General features: G+C 41.6%; 1 long non-coding RNA gene across 1 annotated transcript; it reads right to left on the bottom strand.

Moving 5' to 3' along the window:
- Positions 1 to 709: 709 nt before the first annotated feature.
- On the bottom strand, positions 710 to 8,618 carry LOC140871157 (uncharacterized). The gene is made up of 3 exons (XR_012147625.1): positions 8,572 to 8,618; positions 8,470 to 8,502; positions 710 to 870 (listed from the first exon to the last, which is right to left on the bottom strand). It is a non-coding gene; the product is annotated as an uncharacterized lncRNA (long non-coding RNA).
- Between the last annotated feature and the right edge of the window lie 515 nt (positions 8,619 to 9,133).

The following is a 9,133-nucleotide window of genomic DNA, read 5'->3' as shown; positions in this document are numbered from 1 at the left end:
AATTTGGGAATATTTAGAGTTTAGAATTAAATTCTAATATTCTTAAATGAATAAGGATTGAAATTTAATTAAATCGCTTTTCGGGGGACTGAATTGCAAATAGCCAAAAGTTCAGGGACTAAACTGCAATTATGCTATATATATCTCAATTTCCACTTATAATATATTATTTCCAACGTGATTATCAGCAAAGAGGGCAGAAGAACGGCTGAACCTTCCCCAACGCTATTTTTTATCTGTAAAAGCTCTAATAACTTGTGATCCGGCCGTCAGAAATTCAAAATAAATATTGTGAGACCTCGGTTCTAAACATCAAACTAAACTCGGATTGAACATTAAAATAAGCAAACAAGATCCAAGATTTAAAAGTAATGAAATTTCATTTTTTTTTTTTAAGATCCTCGCTCGAGCGGCAAGACACGCCCGCTCGAGCGAGCAATGTTCTGCCCGCCTGCCAAGAGAACTCTCGCTCAAGCTGGGAAGCACCCTCGCTCGAGCGAGCAGGGTTCTGCCTCGCACACAGAAAAACGCTCGCTCGAGCAAGCACCAACTGCCGCTCGAGCGAGACCAAAACTGAGTAAAGAAAATAGCAATTAGCTCAGCCAATCCAATATAAAACCGATCCATTCTTAGCAATGCATACATGACCAAAACGACATTCAAACATAACATGGTTCATAATACATGTAACGACAACCTTCAGTCCACGATACTCGCAGGATCGATACAACATAAACGACGAGTTCGAATCTAAACATGCTATGAAACATAAACTAGATTGGCATGCTGATTTGACTTCTAAACCGAGTCTCACTTCTACTTCTTGCCCTCGAAGCTAACCATGCCTCTTCTGACTTGATCCTGCCCCACCTGTTTCCAAGTACACACACAAAAACAAAGCAACAGCCGGATAACTCCGGTGGAAAAGATATTCCCAATAAAAACAACATAACAATTAATACATGTAATAAGTCAACCACATGATTTCAAGACAACATAATCAGCACAAAACAAAAGATATGCATGTCTTTAAAACAGGTATATCAAATCTGATAAACAAGGGGTTGCTGCTCTGCTTTGAGATCCCGAGGACGAGATCACGTAAACAACCCACCGACCCTCCCAATCGAGGTGGTGCCACGTATCCCACTCCTCTAGATTTTGAGCAACTATAATGAGTATGCTAGCACTAGGCGCAACAACTACGTCCTAGGCCACTCGACTATAGCTCCCAAAAATCTAACAAAAGGGTTGTTCTGCCCGTTGAAACGATAGTGCTGCCTCAATATGAATGCATATGAAAACATAAGGCATTTAGCCATAAAAATACAATCAAATAATCAACAAAATACAAGTCTCACATGCTAGAACAAGTATCGATGAAATATGTGATTTTAAGGGAAACTCGAGAACCAACTGTTCCGAGTATGCTATCCCGCTAACGATGACTGCTTTTACCTTTCGATGCAAGTAGTTTCAACTTTGGATAAGCTACAATAAAAAGGTTATATCAGAACTATACAACCTAACAACAATATCGGCTCTAGGTAATCTCTTTACCGATTCTTTGTCAAACTATAGACGATCGACTACTGCTTCTCTGTCTCGAAAACTCCAAACGAATCTGTACGGAGACAAAAGATGATCAACAAAAATGAACAAACCCAATGCCCAAAGTTCTACAACTCAAACACGGTTCAAAATCCTCAAAACTCAAACCGGCGGCATAACGGCTATAAATGATCAAACCGAAAATGCATACAGCAGTTCAATATCGATAACAACTCGAATCAATGCTAATACAACAATAACAAGGCAATTCCAACAAATCTCAAAACCTCTTTTTCGAAAATGGCTACCAAAAATCATAACAATTCCGAACGTCGTTCTATTTCAAAACCGACAGATAATAAACTATCAGAACTCTGTCAAGAACAACATACTCGAATCTCAATCGATTCTAACAACATCCGAAAAACAAAACGTATCTGATCGGAGAAATACTTACGGTATAATGGAGCTCTCGTTGTAGTGATCGCTAAACTGCCTTCAGAAAATAAATTCCAACGACCGGATCGAGCTCGGAAAGAAATCTGAAAGCTTGGAATGAGAAGAGGGCGGCTCTAATGGAGGATAACGAGTTGGGTAAGGTGATGGTGAGAGTGGACTAAGTCTACAAGTGTAGATAATATAACAATTTCAATATTTGCGTTTTAGTCCCTGAAATTTCCAAAATTTGCAAAATAGACCCTGATCAAAATCAAGTCGGCTCGTGAATTCTGCAATCTCCAATTAACTCAAATAAACTCATTTAAGATGTAAATGGGGCGTTACAATTCTCCCCCACTAAAAAGAGATTTCGTCCTCGAAATCAATAAGAATCATAACTTATAAGCTAGAATAAAGAACTAAGGACAGTAAGAAGAACTCACGTCATCCGAATAACTCAGGAAAACATTGTCTCATGTTGGATTCTGTCTCCCAAGTCGATTCCTCGACGCCGTGACGGCTCCACTGCACTTTCACCAACGAAATTAACTTGGTTCTGAGTTGCTTCTCCTTCCAATCAAGGATCTGAATCGATCGCTCGAAATAACTCAGAGTCTCGTCTAACTCGGCTTCGTCAAGCTAAAGAATATGAGAAGGATCTGGATGATACTTCCACAGCATATAGACATGAAAAATGTCATGAATGCCAGATAAAGATAGAGGAAGTGCAAGTCTGTAGGCAAGATCGCCTATCTTCTCGAGAATCTAGTACGGCCCGATGAATCTCGGAGATAACTTTCCTCTCTTACCAAATCTGACTGTACCTCTGAAAGGAGAAATCTTAAGAAATACACGGTCTCCCTGCTCAAAACTCAGAGGTCTACATCTGACATTCGCATACTTCGCCTGTCTATCTTGAGCTGAATTCATTCTCAACTGAATGATCTTAACTTGCTCTGCCATATCTCTAAGCATATCCGATCCCAAATCAGGTGACTTGGACAAATCATCCCAAAACAAAGGAGATCGGCACTTCTTGCCGTACAAAGCCTCAAAAGGCACCATACCGATACTCGCTTGCAAGTTGTTGTTGTAAGAAAACTCAACAAGAGGCAAAGAATCTTGCCAACTAGTGCCAAAGTCTAGCACTACCGCTCGAAGCATATCCTTTAACGTCTGGATAGTCCGTTCTGACTGTGCATCGGTCTGAGGATGATAAGCTGTACTCAGAAGCAATCGAGTACCAAGTGCCTCCTGAAGACTGTGCCAAAAGTGCGACGTGAATCTAGGGTCTCTGTCTGAAATGATCGACTTCGGCACCCCATGCAATCTCACAACATTGCTAACATACAACCCAGCCATCTGATCATGACGATACGTCATCCTATACGGAATAAAACAAGCAGACTTCGTCAATCGGTCGATCACTACCCAGACAACATCGCATCCCCGAACAGATCGCGGTAGCTTCGTGACGAAATCCATAGAAATGTGATCCCATTTCCATTTAGGAACAGATAGACTGTGCAACAGACCACCGGGTCGCCTCCGTTCTGCTTTCACTTGCTGGAAGTTCAAACATCGAGATACAAACCTCGCAACATCACTCTTCATTTTCTTCCACCAGAACTGATTCTTCAGATCGTTATACATCTTACGGCCTCCAGGATAAACACTGAACCGACAGCAATGAGCCTCTCAGAGAATACGCTGCCTCAACTCCAAAATATCAGGCACAACAATATGGTTATTCACAAACAAAACATCATCCCTAACCTGGAATTCCGACTGATGCCCAGATCTGACTTTCTCCACTGAAACCTGAATGCCCGGATCGGACTTCTGTGCATCTTTGATCGCCATAAACAACTCCGGCTCGGCTTGAATAGCAAACACTCTGATAGTCTTCCTATCTGTTTCAAACCCCAAACCAGAAGTGCAACAAGCGTCGATCAACTGAGAAACACCGATAGAAGAAAGAGATAAAGAACAAAGTTTTTGGCTCAAGGCATCTTCAACTGCATTGGGCTTTCCCGAATAATACTTGATTTCACAGCCGAAATCTTTCAACAGATCTAACCATCTTCTCTGTCTCATATTCAGCTCTGCCTGTGAAAACAAGTACTTAAGACTCTTATGGTCAGAAAAAATCTCGAAAGACTCACCATAAAGATAGTGACTCCAGATCTTCAGAGCAAAGGCGATCGCAGCTAGTTCAAGATCATGAACCGGATAACGAGTTTCGTGCGGTTTCAGCTGCCTCGATGCATACGCTATCACATGCTTATGTTGCATAAGAACACATCCCAAGCTACAGTTAGAAGCATCACAATAGACTGTGAAACCTCCATTACCTTTCGGAATAGAAAGAATCGGAGCACTGGTCAGTCTCCTCTTTAGATCAACAAAGCTAGTCTCACAATCTGCAGTCCAGATAAAAGACGCATTCTTCTGAGTCAGCTGGGTAATCGGCTTGGCAATAGACGAGAAACCTTCAATGAATCGGCAATAATAACTAGCTAAACCCATGAAGCTTTGGATCTCAGGTACTGATGTCGGTCTAGGACAATTCATAACCACTTCAATCTTGCTGGGATCAACAGAAATCCCATCTCATAAAATAATATAACCGAGAAAGACAACTCGATCCAACCAGAATTCACATTTAGATAGTTTGGCAAACAACTTCTCAACTCGCAAAATCTGCAAGATGATTCTCAAGTGTTCTGCATGGTCAGTACGGTTCTTCGAATAAATAAGAATATCATCGATGAAGATAATGACGAACTCATCTAAATAGCGCTGAAACATACGGTTCATTAAACCCATAAAAACCGCTGGAGCATTAGTCAAACCGAACGGCATGACTATAAACTCGAAATGACCATACCTTGTTCTGAATGCGGTCTTAGGAACATCTTCCTCTCGCACTCTCAGCTGGTGATAACTTGATCTAAGATCAATCTTCGAATAGACAGAAGAACCCTGCAGCTGATCAAAAAGGTCATCTATTCGGGGTAAAGGATACATGTTCTTGACTGTAGCCTGATTCAGCTGACGATAGTCGATACAGAGTCGCATAGAACGATCCTTCTTCCGAACAAAAATAACAGGAGAACCCCAAGGCGATACACTAGGTCTGATGTATCCCTTGGAAATCAAGTCCTCAAGCTGCTCCTTCAACTCTCTCAGTTAAATAGGTGTCATACGATAAGGAGCTTTGGAAATAGGTTGAGTACCTGGCACTAAGTCAATGCTGAATTTGATCTCTCGAATAGGCGGCAATCAAGGAACATCTTCCGGGAACACATCAGCAAAATCTCTAACCATTGGTATATCAACCAATTCAGGTCTAGATTTCAGTACATCAACTGCATACACCAAAAATCCTTCTGCACCTCTCTGCAACAAAGGAGTCATAGATAACACTAAAATCAAAGGAATTCTAGATTGAGAACCCTTACCAAATAATTTCCACTCGTCTGCCATTTCGAGTCTGAACCTGAAAACTTTCAGAAAAAAATCGACTGTTTCCATGTACTTGGTTAAAGCATCTATACCGACTATACAATCAAAATCAGACAGTCCAAGCACAATACAGTCGAAATATAACAGATTTCCCTCAAAACAGAGTTCACAGTTCCTGACTATTCTAACAGAAACAATACCTCCACCCAAAGGTGAAGTAACAGCTACTACAGTAGGTAACAACTCAGTAGGCAAAGCATGCAATAACACAAATTTCTCAGTGATAAAGGAATGAGAAGCACCTGTATCTATCAAAACATGAGCAGAATAACCGAAAATTGAACAGTTACCTGCTATAACATCATCTGGTGCTGCCTGAGTCTGATCCTCTATCAAAGCAAAGACTCGTGCTTGATGTCTCGAAGGCTGGTTTGCACTAGAGTTACCTCCCTGTCGGTTCTGCTGCTGAGGTTGGAAAGAGTGCACTGTAGAAGACTGCCTCTCAGGCTGAGCTGTAGGTCGAGATGAACTTCCACTCTAAACTCGATCTCTGTTACGCTGAGGGCATACCTTAGAAAAGTGTCCCGGTTGCTGACAGGTGTTGCAGTTACCAAAGACTCCCACACACTGATCTGGTGAGTGCCTACCTCCACACTTGCTACAATACAAAGATGATGATCCAGAACTCTGTCCTGAACCAAACTGCTTGGAACCACTGGAACTAGAAGAATTGTTCCCTTGCCTCTTGAACTGTTTCCCTCTTGCTTTGTACTGATCCCTTCTGTTTCCCCCACTATTTCCACCTTCATACCTCTGCTGTTGGTTCTGAAACTGAGGTGGCTGATTTTGATGCTGAGATGGTTGGTTCTGAAACTGCCTCTGCTGCTGAAACACCATCTGATTACCTCTCTGCCTCCACAAGCCTGCTTTTGCTCCCTTTGCGTGATTCATGGCATCTGCAAAGTTATCTGGCCTAGCAGTGTTCACCAACGTGAAGATGTTGGGATTCAAGCCGTTGATAAACTGATCGGCTTTGGCTTGTTCATTGTCGGCAATGTGCGGGGCAAAATGCAACAAGCTGTCAAACTTGGCTACGTACTCCTCGATGTTCAGATTTCCTTGCCTCAGATTGGCAAAATCTGCTCCCATGTCCTTCCGGTACGAAACAGGAAAAAACCACTTATAAAACTCAGTTTTGAAAAGAGACCAATTAACAACTCTACCTCTGTTCTCCAAGGATCTCTTGGTTGTGTTCCACCAGTTCTTGGCAACACCACGGAGCTGATGAATGACTAACCTAGTTCGGCGGTCATCTGTGTAATCAATGGAATCGAACAACTGATCAATGTCATCCAACCAACTCTCAGAGTCAACTGGATTTTTTGTACCCAACAACAAGGGCGGATTAAATGACTGAAACCTCTTCAGCAGGGTTTCCATCGGCGTTGCTGTAGCATCCAACTGATCAAATTCAGTGCTAGCTTGCTCAGTCGCAGGAATAACTGGCGGTGTGTTTCTGTTTATCACTCGACGAGGACCCATCTGATAATAAAAGGTTAGAACACAAGATACCTCAATCGCTACAATACGGTGCCCTTACAACCGCTTGGAACACCGGATACCTGCCGATAACAAAAACACTCAAGTAGTTCATGCTTTATAATTTAAATCACACAATCATGTAATTCAATTAATGCTCAATTAATAAAGCATGCTCGCATGGTATTAATTAAACAATTAAAGAAAAACATCAAACACATGCGAGGAGGCAATACATGTGGACTCGAACTACCCCGCTCACTCTAGTTCAACCAAGAATCTTAGTTCTCTGATACCACTTACTGTGAGACCTTGGTTCTAAACATCAAACTAAACTCGGATTGAACAATAAAATAAGCAAACAAGATCCAAGATTTAAAAGTAATGAAAAAAAATTTATTTTTTATTTTTTAAGATCCTCGCTCGAGAGGCAAGACACGCCCGCTCGAGCGAGCAGTGTTCTGCCCGCCTGCCAAGAGAACTCTCGCTCGAGCAGGGAAGCACCCTCGCTCGAGCGAGCAGGGTTCTGCCTCGCACACAGAAAAACGCTCGCTCGAGCGAGCACCAACTACCGCTCGAGCGAGACCAAAACTGAGTAAAGAAAACAGCAATTAGCTCAACCAATCCAATACAAAACCGATCCATTCTCAACATGCATACATGACCAAAACGACATTCAAACATAACATGGTTCATAATACATGTAACGACAACCTTCAGTCCAGGGTACTCGCAGGATCGATACAACAGAAACGACGAGTTCGAATCTAAACATGCTATGAAATATAAACTAGATTGTCATGCTGATTTGACTTCTAAACCGAGTCTCACTTCTACTTCTTGCCCTCGAAACTAACCATGCCTCTTCTGACTTGATCCTTCCCCACCTGTTGCCAAGTACACACACAAAAACAAAGCAACAGCCGGATAAGTCCGGTGAGAAAGTATTCCCAGTAAAAACAACATAACAAGTAATACATGTAATAAGTCAACCACATGCTTTCAAGACAACATAATCAACACAAAACAAAAGATATGCATATCTTTAAAATAGGTATATCAACTCTGATAAACAAGGGGTTGCTGCTCTGCTTTGGGATCCCGAGGACGAGATCACGTAAACAACCCACCGACCCACCCAATCGAGGTGGTGCCACGTATCCCACTCCTCTAGACTTTGAGCAACTATAATGAGTATGCTAGCACTAGGTGCAACAACTACGTCCTAGGCCACTCGACTATAGCTCCCAAACGTCGAACAAAAGGGTTGTTCTGCCCGTTGAAACGATAGTGCTGGCTCAATATGAATGCATATGAAAACATAAGGCATTTATCCATAAAAATACAATCAAATAATAAAAAAAATACAAGTCCCACATGCTAGAACAATATCGATGCAATATGTGATTTTAAGGGAAACTCGAGAACCAACTGTCCCGAGTATGCTATCCCGCTAACGATGACTGCTTTTACCTTTCAATGCAAGTAGTTCCAACTCTGGATAAGCTACAATAAAAAGGTTATATCAGAACTATACAACCTAACAACAATATCGGCTCAAGGTAATCTCTTTACCGATTCTTCGTCAAACTCTAGACGATCGACTGCTGCTTCTCTGTCTCAACAACTCCAAATGAATCTTTACAGAGACAAAAGATGATCAACAACAACGAACAAACCCAATGCCCAAAGTTCTTCAACTCAAACACGGTTCAAAATCCTCAAAACTCAAACCGGTGGCATAACGGCTATAAATGATTAAACCGAAAACGTAGACAGCAGTTCAATATCGATAACAACTCGAATCAATGTTAATACAACAATAACAAGGAAATTCCAACAAATCTCAAAAACTCTTTTTCGAAAATGGCTAACAAAAATCATAACAATTTCGAACGTCGCTCTATTTCAAAATCGACAGATAATAAACTATCAGAACTCTGTCAAGAAAAACATACTCAAATCTCAATCGATTCTAACAACATCCGAAAAACAAAACGTATCTAATCGGAGAAATACTTACGGTATAACGTAGCTCTCGTTGCAGTGATCGCTAAACTGCCTTCAGAAATAAATTCCAACGGCCGGATCGAGCTCGGACAGAAATATGGAAGCTTGGAATGAGAAGGGGGCGGCT

Source organism: Henckelia pumila, unplaced genomic scaffold (assembly GCF_033568475.1).
Source record: "Henckelia pumila isolate YLH828 unplaced genomic scaffold, ASM3356847v2 CTG_429, whole genome shotgun sequence".
NCBI lineage: Eukaryota > Viridiplantae > Streptophyta > Magnoliopsida > Lamiales > Gesneriaceae > Henckelia > Henckelia pumila.
Note: the sequence above shows the minus strand (reverse complement) of the source record. Positions and strands in the feature narration are given on the sequence as shown.